The sequence below is a fragment of the Capra hircus genome, chromosome 4 (assembly GCF_001704415.2).
Source record: "Capra hircus breed San Clemente chromosome 4, ASM170441v1, whole genome shotgun sequence".
Taxonomy (NCBI): Eukaryota; Metazoa; Chordata; class Mammalia; order Artiodactyla; family Bovidae; genus Capra; species Capra hircus.
The window spans coordinates 50500346-50511420 of NC_030811.1; the positions used below are offsets into that span (position 1 = coordinate 50500346).

At 39.5% G+C, this 11075-nt stretch overlaps 1 long non-coding RNA gene across 1 annotated transcript; it reads left to right on the top strand.

Moving 5' to 3' along the window:
* Positions 2303 to 10510, top strand: LOC102171569. Its single transcript, XR_309951.3, has 3 exons — positions 2303 to 2372; positions 8315 to 8421; positions 10329 to 10510. It is a non-coding gene; the product is annotated as an uncharacterized LOC102171569 (long non-coding RNA).

Consider the following 11075-nt stretch of genomic DNA (forward strand, 5'->3'; position numbering starts at 1 on the left):
CCAAATAATTCACCTCATCACTTAAGTCTTCTGATGCTTATTTTTTAAAATATTTGTTTGTTTTGCTGCACCAGGTGGGTCTTAGTTCCAGCAAGTGGGATCTTTAGTTGCAGCATGTGGGATCTAGTTCCCTGACCAGGGATTGAACCTGGGACCCCTGCATTGAGAGCACAGCATCTTAGCCACTGTACAACCAGGGAAGTCCCATGCCTTATACCTTTATTTAAAGCAGAAGATGGCAAACTTTGCCTATAAAGGACCACATAATACATAGTTTTGGCTTTTGTGGACCATATGATTTTTATGGTAACTACCAACCCTGCCACTGTAGCAGGGAAGCAGCCATAGATGAATGAGTGTGGCTATATTCCAAAAAAACTATTGATACTGAAAATTGAATTTCATTTATTTTCAAGTCATTAAATATCTGTCAATATTTTTTCAGCCATTTAAAAATATAAAACCCATTCTTTGCTTTTGGATCACTGAAAAACAGGTTCAGTTCAGTACAGTTCAGTCACTCAGTTATGTCTGACTCTTTGTGACCCCATGAATTGCAGCACGCCAGGCCTCCTTGTCCATCACCAACTCCTGGAGTTCACTCAGACTCATGTCCATCAGTGATGCCATCCAGGCATCTCATCCTCTGTCGTCCCCTTTTCCTCCTGCCCCCAACCCCTCCCAGCATCAGGGTTTTTTCAAAGACCTTCGCATGAGGTGGCCGAAGTATTGGAGTTTCAGCTTTAGCATCATTCCTTCCAAGGAACACCCAGGACTGGTCTCCTTTAGGATGGACTGGTTGGGTCTGCTTGCAGTCCAAGGGACTCTCAAGAGTCTTCTCCAACACCACAGTTCGAAAGCATCAATTCTTCTGTGCTCAGCTCTCTTCACAGTCCAATTCTCACATCCAAACATGACCACTGGAAAAACCATAGCCTTGACCATGGACCTTTGTTGGCAAAGTAATGTCTCTGCTTTTGAATATGCTATCTAGGTTGGTCATAACTTTTCTTCCAAGGAGTAAGCGTCTTTTAATTTCATGGCTGCAATCACCATCTGCAGTGATTTTGAAGCCCCCCAAAAATAAAGTCTGATACTGTTTCCACTGTTTCCCCATCTATTTCCCATAAAGTGATGGGACCGGATGCCATGATCTTCGTTTTCTGAATGTTGAGTTTTAAGCCAACTTTTTCACTCTCCTCTTTCACTTTCATCAAGGGGCTCTTTAGTTCCTGACTAACACTTACTTAAACCCAAACTGGAATTACTGGTAGGCTAGAGGTCTCAAAGTACCCCTTACAGTGCTCACACAGACTTAGACATGCCCTGCCCTTCTGTGATCTCCCTTCTTTTACTTATCTCCTCCATTTCTTGCGAAATCTTTCTGCCTTCTGTTACCTTCTACTTTACATTTCCCCCTCTGAAAAGAAATTTGTAAGTTAGACTTCCTACCGTGAGCTTCCTGCTTCTGCCCCATAGCACCGCTTACCTTTCATGATATTATAATTGCTGGTTCATTTGCCTGTCTTCCTATGACAAGCCCCTAGGTGGCAGGGATTATGTCTTGGTCACTGTTTGATCTTCTGTGTCTAGCACACACACAACTGGTTCTGATTAACCATTTGACAAAGATGTAAATAAAAGCTCAACTAGTTAATCTGCTCAAGCACCACACACATCCACATGCTCCCAGAGCCTAAAGACCATTTCCGTCTAAACTTGTAGGTTTATCCTTTGTAATGTCCTTACCTGCCTTTGACCAAAAACTTTCAACTCACTTCACAAACCAGACACTTCCAGTCCTAGTCAGATGCAGTTCATGTATGTATACATCTTGTAAAATTCCAAGTTGTGTAACATATCCTAACAGTACATCTATATTAAACAGTGTCACTGTATCACAGTGACAAAGGAAGCACTAGTTTGATTATGTATTAATTCCATATCAATAATTCACAACTCATTCATAACTCCTATCTACAGATGCATTGTTCATCATCTATAAGCATGAGATAGATGCCTCTGAAAGATAAAGAAAACAGCTCTTCAAAAAACAAATTGGGAAGACAAGTTTCTTGAATTTATAATATTTTTAACTAAAGGGCTAAAAACTCTAATTCTGAAGCATCCTAACAGTATTTTAAAAGGGCTAGTAAATTATAAGTTTTGGGGATTGTATTATCCGATTTCTCACTCATCTTCAGCCCTCTTCTTCAATTTTTCTTGTCTCTGAATTCCATGTGTGCTGAGGCTGATCACTGCACTGATTCTTAAGGGAGATATGAACTAGAATCACCAGAAACCAGGGTATCACCTTTGAATGGAATGACTGACTGGGATGTTGAGGGGAAGGAAGTTCCCAGAAAGATCAGGTGGGTCACTTCTACTCTTTGTATGACTGTTGCCTGCCTTCCTCCACCAGAATGTAAGCTCCATTAGAACATAGTTGTTTTGTTCTCCACTGTACCTTTTGGAGAAGGCAATGACACCCCACTCCAGTACTCTTGCCTGGAAAATCCCATGGACAGAGGAGTCTGGTGGGCTGCAGTCCATGGGGTCACTACAAGTCGGACACAAGTGAGCGACTTCACTTTCACTTTTCACTTTCATGCATTGGAGAAGGAAATGGCAATCCACTACAGTGTTCTTGCCTTGAGAATCCCAGGGACAGGGAAGCGTGGTGGGCTGCCATCTATGGGGTCACACAGAGTCAGACACGACTGAAGCGACTTAGCAGCAGCAGCAGCAGTACCTTTACCATCTAGAACAGGTCCAGGTGGAGCAGATGCTTAGTAAATATTTGATGAATGGATGATTACTGCAGAGATAGTGTGTCCAGTATATAATCAACCCAGTTTTACTTTTCTTTCTTATCATCCATGAATTAGATCAAATTGGCTTCATTATCCTCAGGGATCATGGCGAAGGATTTCTTAATGGGTTACACCCACAACTCAGCAACTATGTGGAGCAGGCTTTTCAAACATTTTGATGGAGACTCTTAAGAAGATATAAATTTCACATAAACAGAAGTGTATATACTCACCCACCCACATATCTGAAATTAAAGTCTCACAAAACAATACTACATGTTTTCTAATATTTTTCTTTTATTATTATGATTATTATTTTGCTGATCCCAGACCACCGCTAATTTTGTGTACAACGTATTAACAGATGGGAAACTGCAGTTTGAACAGCACTGGCACAGAGCATGCTCCGTCCCGCCCAGCTGTTCCTGAATGGCAGTCAGGAGAGCCCTGCTCCTTGCAGGAAGTAACAGAAAAAAAGACCATAGCTTTTCTACACTGAAACATGAGTGCAAATTCTCCTACCACCACAGGGTGGAACTGCAAAAACTTCTCAGCCTCAGTTTCTTGGAAAAGGAAACCGAGGAAAGGAAAAGCCTCCTTATCTGGAAAAAAGGAGATAAGATCATTGTGGGGCTTCTGTGAGGACTAAATGAGACAGTGTATAGCACGGTTTCTCAACCTTGCCACTACTGACATTGGGAGCTGGATAATTACTGTTGTGGGGGCTGTTCCATGTATTGTTGTTGTTTAGTTGCCCAGCTGTGTCTGACTCTTTGCGACCCCATGGACTGCAGCACGCCTGGCCTCCCTGTCCCTCACCATCTCCCGAAGTTTGCCCACGTTCATGTCCATTGCATTGGTGATGCCATCCAGTCATCTCATCCTCTGACGCCCTCTTCTCCTTTTGTCCTCAATCTTCCCCAGCATCAGGGACTTTTCCAATGAATCAGCTGTTCACATCAGAGGACCAAAATACTGGAGCTTCAGCTTCAGCATCAGTCCTTCCACTATTTGGGATTGATTTCCTTCAAGACTGACTGATTTGATCTTCCTGCTGTCCAAGGGACTTTCAGCAGTCTTCAGCACCACAGTTCAAAGGCATCAGTTCTTTGACACTCTGCCTTCTTTACGGTCCAACTCTCAACAACCGTTTGTGACCGACCACTGGGAAGACCATAGCTTTGATTATACAGACTTGTCAGCAGAATAATGCCTCTGCTTTTCAATACAACTGTCTAGGTTTGTCATTGTTTTTCTGTCAAGAAGTAATTGTCTTCAGCTTTCACAGCTGCAGTCTCCATCTGCAGTGATTTTAGAAGCCAAAAAGAGGAAATCTGTCACTACTTCCACCTTTTCCCCTCTATTTGCCAAGAAGTAATAGGGCCAGATGCCATGGTCTTAGTTTTTTTAAATATTGTTTTTAAGTCTGTTCTTTCACTCTCCTTCTTCACCCTCATCAAGAGGCTCTTTAGTTTCTCTTTGCTCTCTGCCATTAGACTAGTATCATCCACATATCTGAGGTTGCTGATATTTCTCCCGCCTATCTTGATTCCAGCTTGTAACTCATCCAGCCTGGCATTTCTCATGATGTGCTCAGCATATAGATTAAACAAACAGGGTGACAGCAGACAGCCTGTCATACTCCTTTCTCAATCTTGAACTAGTCAGTTGTTCCATATAGGGTTCTAATTGTTGCTTCTTGATCCACATGCAGGTTTCTCAGGAGACAGTTAAGATGGCCTGGTATTCTCATCTCTTTAAGAGCTTTCCACTTTGTTATGATCCACACAGTCAAAGACTTTAGTGTAGTCGATGAAATAGACGTAGATGTTTTTCTGGAATTCCCTTGCCTTCTCTATGATCCAGCGAATGTTAGCAATTTGATCTCTGGTTCCTCTGCCTTTTCTAAACCCACCTTGGACATCTGAAAGTTTTTGGTTCACATAATGCTGAAGTGTAGCATGCAAGATTTTAAGCATGACCTTACTAACATGGGAGATGAGTGCAATTGTCCGAAGGGTAGAACATTCTTTAGTACCTTCCTTCTTGGGAATTGGGATGAGAATTGACCTTTTCCAGTCCTATGGCCACTTCTGAGTCTTCCAGATTTGCTGACATATTGAATGCTCCATGTATTGTAGGATGTTAAATAACATACATTGCCTCTGCCCACTAGATGCCAGTAACACCCATTCCTGCTGTGACAGACAAAAATGTCTCCAGAGGTTGGCAATTCTCCCCTGGAGAGTAACAACCCCTAATTTGGGATCACTGGTGTTATATAAAGTATCTGCCACATTCCCTGGCCACCGTTATTCCCTAATGTGTCTTGCTTTGAAGAGAGTGGTTGCATTTATGGGAGAGGGCATATAGGAAACAAAGCATCAAGCTGTGTTTCCATCAGAGTAAGTAAGGACATGAGCACTGTGGTGGCAAAAAGATAGACATGAACGGTGTGTCAGCTGTGCTGTTACAACAGGGCCAGACTGAGTTTGGAGTCAGAGGAACATTATATGGTGAGAACACTATGCTAAACCACTCCCAGATCCTTGACTCTCAGAAAACAGTGTGAGCTAATAAATGTTTTCTGCTTTAAGCTGCTAATTTGTTATGCAGCAATAGATAACTAATACAGATGACTTCCTTGTCTTTCACATTGGATGAAGCTAATTTTGTTAATCTGGCAGAATACCAGCATGAGAAAAAATAAATAAACTCAGGACAGAAAATCAAGCAAGTGAAGGATCCTTTAAGAAGGAACAGTAATAGTACCTCATTAGATTGTTCCTATAGTGTTTATTTTTTATTAATGAAGTATTAACATCCATATCATTTTTTTAAAAATTTCCTTACACCCATGTAACTATGCTAGGTTAAAAATGTCCACTGAGACAAAGAAGAAAGATAAAACATTTATGTACTTCCCCTCACCTGTCTTCAGGGGGTAGGTGACTCAATAAGTGTATATTGAACTCTTTTTCCTATAAAATTATTAAATGATGTATAAAAATGAAATTCCAATGCCACATGACTAATGAAATGTCAATCACTAAAGGAATGGTAAATTATGACACAGATATATTATGAACTCTTAATGGAGGCATTTGAAAGAATTTTGATGATGAACACTGAATTGAGAAATTTATGGGTACACAGCTAATATAGAACTATATAGAATATTACACTATTTATATGTAGAACATGTAACATTAATAATATGCATTAAAGGAAAAAGAAGCAGAAGATATTAAGAAGAGGTGACAAGAATACACAGAAGAACTGTACAAAAAAAATCTTCATGACCAAGATAATCACGATGGTGTGTGATGATTCACCTAGAGCCAGACATCCTGGAATGTGAAGTCAAGTGGGCCTTAGGAAGCATCACTACGAACAAAGCTAGTGGAGGTGATGGAATTCCAGTTGAGCTGTTTCAAATCCTAAAAGACAATGCTGTGAAAGTGCTGCCCTTAATATGCCAGCAAATTTGGAAAACTCAGCAGTGGCCACAGGACTGGAAAAGGTCAGTTTTCATGCCAATCCCAAAGAAAGGCAATGCCAAAGAGTGCTCAAACTACTGCACAATTGCACTCATCTCACACACTAGCAAAGTAATGCTCAAAATTCTCCAAGCCAGGCTTCAGCAATACATGAACCATGAACTTCCAGATGTTCAAGCTGGTTTTAGAAAAGGCAGACGAACCAGAGATCAAATTGCCAATATCCGCTGGATCATAGAAAAAGCAAAAGAGTTCCAGAAAAACATCCATTTCTGCTTTATTGACTATGCCAAAGCCTTTGACTGTGTGGATCACAATAAACTGGAAAATTCTTCAAGAGATGGGAATACCAGACACCTGACCTGCCTCTTGAGAAACCTGTATGCGGGTCAGGAAGCAACATTTAGAACTGGACATGGAACAACAGACTGGTTCCAAAGAGGAAAAAGTACGTCAAGGCTGTATATTGCCCCCTGCTTATTTACCTTATATGCAGAGTACATCATGACAAACGCTGGGCTGGAGGAAGCACAAGGTGGAATCAAGATTGCCGGGAGAAATATCAATAACCTCAGATATGCAGATGACACCATCCTTACGCAGAAAGTGAAGAAGAACTAAAGAGCCTGTTGATGAAAGTGAAAGAGAAGAGTGAAAAAGTTGGCTTAAAGCTCAATATTCAGAAAACAAAGATCATGGCATCCAGTCCTATCGCTTCATGGGAAATAGTTGGAGAAATAGTGAAACAGTGGCAGACTTTATTTTTCTGGGCTCCAAAGTCACTGCAGATGGTGACTGCATCCATGAAATAAAAAAATGCTTACTCCTTGGAAGAAAAGTTATGACCAACCTAGACAGCATATTGAAAAGCAGAGACATTACTTTGTCAACAAAGGTCCATCTAGTCAAGGCTATGGTTTTTCCAGTAGTCATGTATGGATGTGAGAAAGAAAGCTGAGCACCAAAGAACTGATGCTGAGCACCAAAAAACTGATGCTTTTGAACTGTGGTGTTGGAGAAGACTCTTGTTGAGTCCCTTGGACTGCAAGGAGATTCAACCAGTCCATCCTAAAGGAAATTAGTCATGAGTATTCATTGGAAGGACTGATGCTGAAGCTGAAACTCCAATAATTTGGCCACGTGATGTGAAGAGCTGACTCATTGGAAAAGACCCTGATGCTGGGAAAGGTTGAAGGTGAGAGGAGAGGGGATGACAGAGGATGAGATGGTTGGATGGCATCACTGACTCAATGGACATGAGTTTGAGTAAACTCCGGAGATGGTGATGGACAGGGAAGCCTGGCATGCTGTGGTCCATGGGGTCGCAGAGTCAGACACGACTGAGAACTCAACTGAACTGAACTGAAAGGAAAAGCGTATGCATGAAATTTTAATTTGTGCCTGTCACTGAGAGGTGAGATATGGAAGAATTTTCTGGTAGGGCAAGTAGAACAGAAAGTGTTTTCTCATAGGATAACATAGTCAATAGGTTTGGAGTTAAAAAATCTAGCTATGTCACTTAAAAACAATATAACTTTTGGCCAGTTAGTTGATTTTTATCTCTCTATGTTGTAGTTTCTTTATCTGGGAAATGGGGATAATGTTAATAATGTCAGTGCTTACAGACAGAAAGATGTTTATGACAGACCAAAGAAATTATATAAATAAAGTACAGATCTTCAGTTTACAATGGGGTTATGTCCCAACTAGGAAATCTGTCATAAATTGAAAATATCTTAAGTCAAAAATTCATTTAATACACCTAATCTACCTAACATCATCGCCTAGCTTCGCCTACCTTTAACATTCTCAGAACACTTAAAACAATAGCCTACAGCTGGGAAAATCATCTAACACAAAGCCTATTTTGTAGTAAAGTGTTGAATATCTCATGTAATTTATTGTAATTTAATTTATCTTATGTAAATTATTGTTCTGAAAGTGGAAAGCAAAATGGTTGTTTGGATACTGAAGGGCTGTAAATGTGTGGTTTTTAATTAGATGACTGTATGACCGACTGGAAGCTGTGGCTTGCTGCCTTGCCCATCAGGAGAGAGTATCATACTATGAATCTCTAGGCTGGAAAAGATCACAATTCAAAATTCAAGGTATGAACAACAAGGTCCTACTGTATAGCACAGGGAACTATATCCAATCTCCTGGGATCAACCAGGGAAAAGGATATTTTTAAAAAGAATTTATATATGTGTATAACTGAGTCACTTTGCTGTACAGCAGTTTGGCTCAACACTGTGAATCAAATATATTTCCATAATAAAATGTAACTGGAAACTTTTATAGGCCACTAAAAAAAATCAGATACCCTGAAAAAAAGCCTATGGATGAAAAGTTCAATGACTTAAAAAAAGAATACATGTATGTGTGTGTATGCATGTATAACTGAATCACTTTTCTGTATAGCAGTAATTAATACAAGATTATAAATCAACTACTTCAATAAAAAAGTATAGTTCCTACTGAATTGTATCACTTGTATCACTTTTACACCATCCTGAAGTTGAAGAAGTGTAAGTCAAACTATCATTAGGTCAAGGACCATCTGTATTAACAAATACATAATATCTATTACATAACCCCTACTCATGACTGCTTTTTTTAAAATTTCTAAATGATTTTAATTTCCTTGCAAAGTAGGTGCTCAACTTAACAGTTGAGTTCCTAACTGTGTATTTTAGTTTGGGGTTGGATTTGAGGTAAGAATGGGAGTATCTCATTGGGTTGCAAGCCCCAGGGTTGTGTAGAGCAGTATCTATATAACCAAGCATGGTGGGGTACGGATGGGATTGGTGGTATTTACAGGCATCTCTACATGATGAGGAGTCTTTAGAGAAAGTCTTAGAAGCAGTGGGTTTTAAAACCAGTTCTTGAGGCAGAGGTAAATCAAGAGAAGCAGGACTAGGTAAGCCCAACCTAGGCCCTTGATAGCCTTTCCTGATTTTGCTGATACTGGGAGCAGCCATAGTTCCAGGTGCTAAGAGCCCTGCTCTGCAAGGTCTTCTCTTGTGCCCGGCATCATGAAGCTGTGGTTGGTCACTGGACTAACCTAAGAACCATGCCTTTTAGGCCAACACTGGACTTTTCAAACTAGCCAAAATATTATTAGGCTTGCATCTACAGCAATGAAAACAGCATAAAATTGAAAGTTTGAAAGCAATCCGAATGTCCAACAATAAGGGCCTGTTAAATAGAGACGGTGTTTCCAGCTGATAAACTAGTATATAATCATTACAAATGAAAATTAGAAAGAGCAGGTGCTAATAGGTTATAATAAAGTTACAATAAAAAAGAAGATAGAAAGGTTAGTAAACTATAGCTGTATAAATTATTTATGTTTATGGACAAGGTTTAAAAAGAAAAACAAAAATACCAGAAAAGTTTGTTTGGGTGGTAAAAATGAAATGACTTTTTTTCATGAATTGTCATTATTGATAAAATATGATTGTGGAAGTAATTTTAAAATATATTCATGTTTTTAGAACCCAGAAATTTGACTCAACAATTCTATTTCTAGAAATGTATTCTAAGAAAATAAAACAAATACAATATATATTTAAATGTAAAATATATATACATTTAAGATTATTCAAAAGAAGCATTATTTGCAATACAGGGATATTAGAAGTAACATGTGATGCTAAAATAGGGTTGGTTACATTAAGAGAACTGTGTGGTTACATCATAAGGCCTATATAGTTATTGAGATGATGCAGTTTTGTGTTTATAAATATGAATAAATATTGTGATATGGTATTAACCTAAAGAAAATATGGCTATGCATATACCAACACAAAGAACAGTCTGAAAGGATGCAGGCGAAAGTACTAGCAGTGGTTATGTCTGAGCATTGCTGTTTCATTGATTATTTGAATTTTTCCAAATCTGGATTTCCAATTCTTCTACAATTAAAATGTGTAGTTTATGTAATTTTACAAAGGGGGAGAACTTTAGGTATGTAACTGTGCTGCATATTCTTTCTTACCTTCTCGCCTGAAAGAATCAGAGACCAGTTTGATGTCCAGGTGGCACGTGAATAGTTGCGTTGAGCCCTAGTACACACCTGTCAGATGCACAGATGGGAGCAGCTGAAAGAACCTGTGGCCCAGAGGAATGAGCAACAATCCCAGAGCTAGTCTTTGTTCTACCCCTGCTTCCTCAGGGCTTTGGACAAGTCTCTTAACTGATACCTCTAATATTTTTTGAAAGTAGATTGAAAATAAATCATTATAAATAAAATCAGTTATTTACTTCCCTGAGTCTTATTTCTCTTTATTTACTAAATGGGAATATAATGTCTGTTTTTCCCATTTGGCAGACTGGCTTTGAGTATCAAGTGAAAGGATAGGAAAATATTTCTAAACATTTCAACATCATCATTTCAAGATGACAAATATGCACATTATGATACAATGTGGAAAATGTTTTCTTATCAAAATAAGTGAAAAAGAAGATATCACATCCTTGCACATGCATGCTGATCTTGTTCAGTCACTCAGTCATGTCCAGCTCTTTGCGACCCCATGGACTGCGGCACTCCAGGCTTCCTTGTGCTTCACCACCTCCCAGAGCTTGCTCAAACTCATGTCCATTGAGTCACCAATGCTATCCAACCATCTCGTCCTCTGTCCTCTTCTTCTCCTCCCACCTTCAATCTTTCCCAGCATCAGGGTCTTTTCTAACAAGTCAACTCTCCACATCAGGTGGCCAAAGTATTGGAGCTTCAGCTTCAGCATCGGTCCTTCCA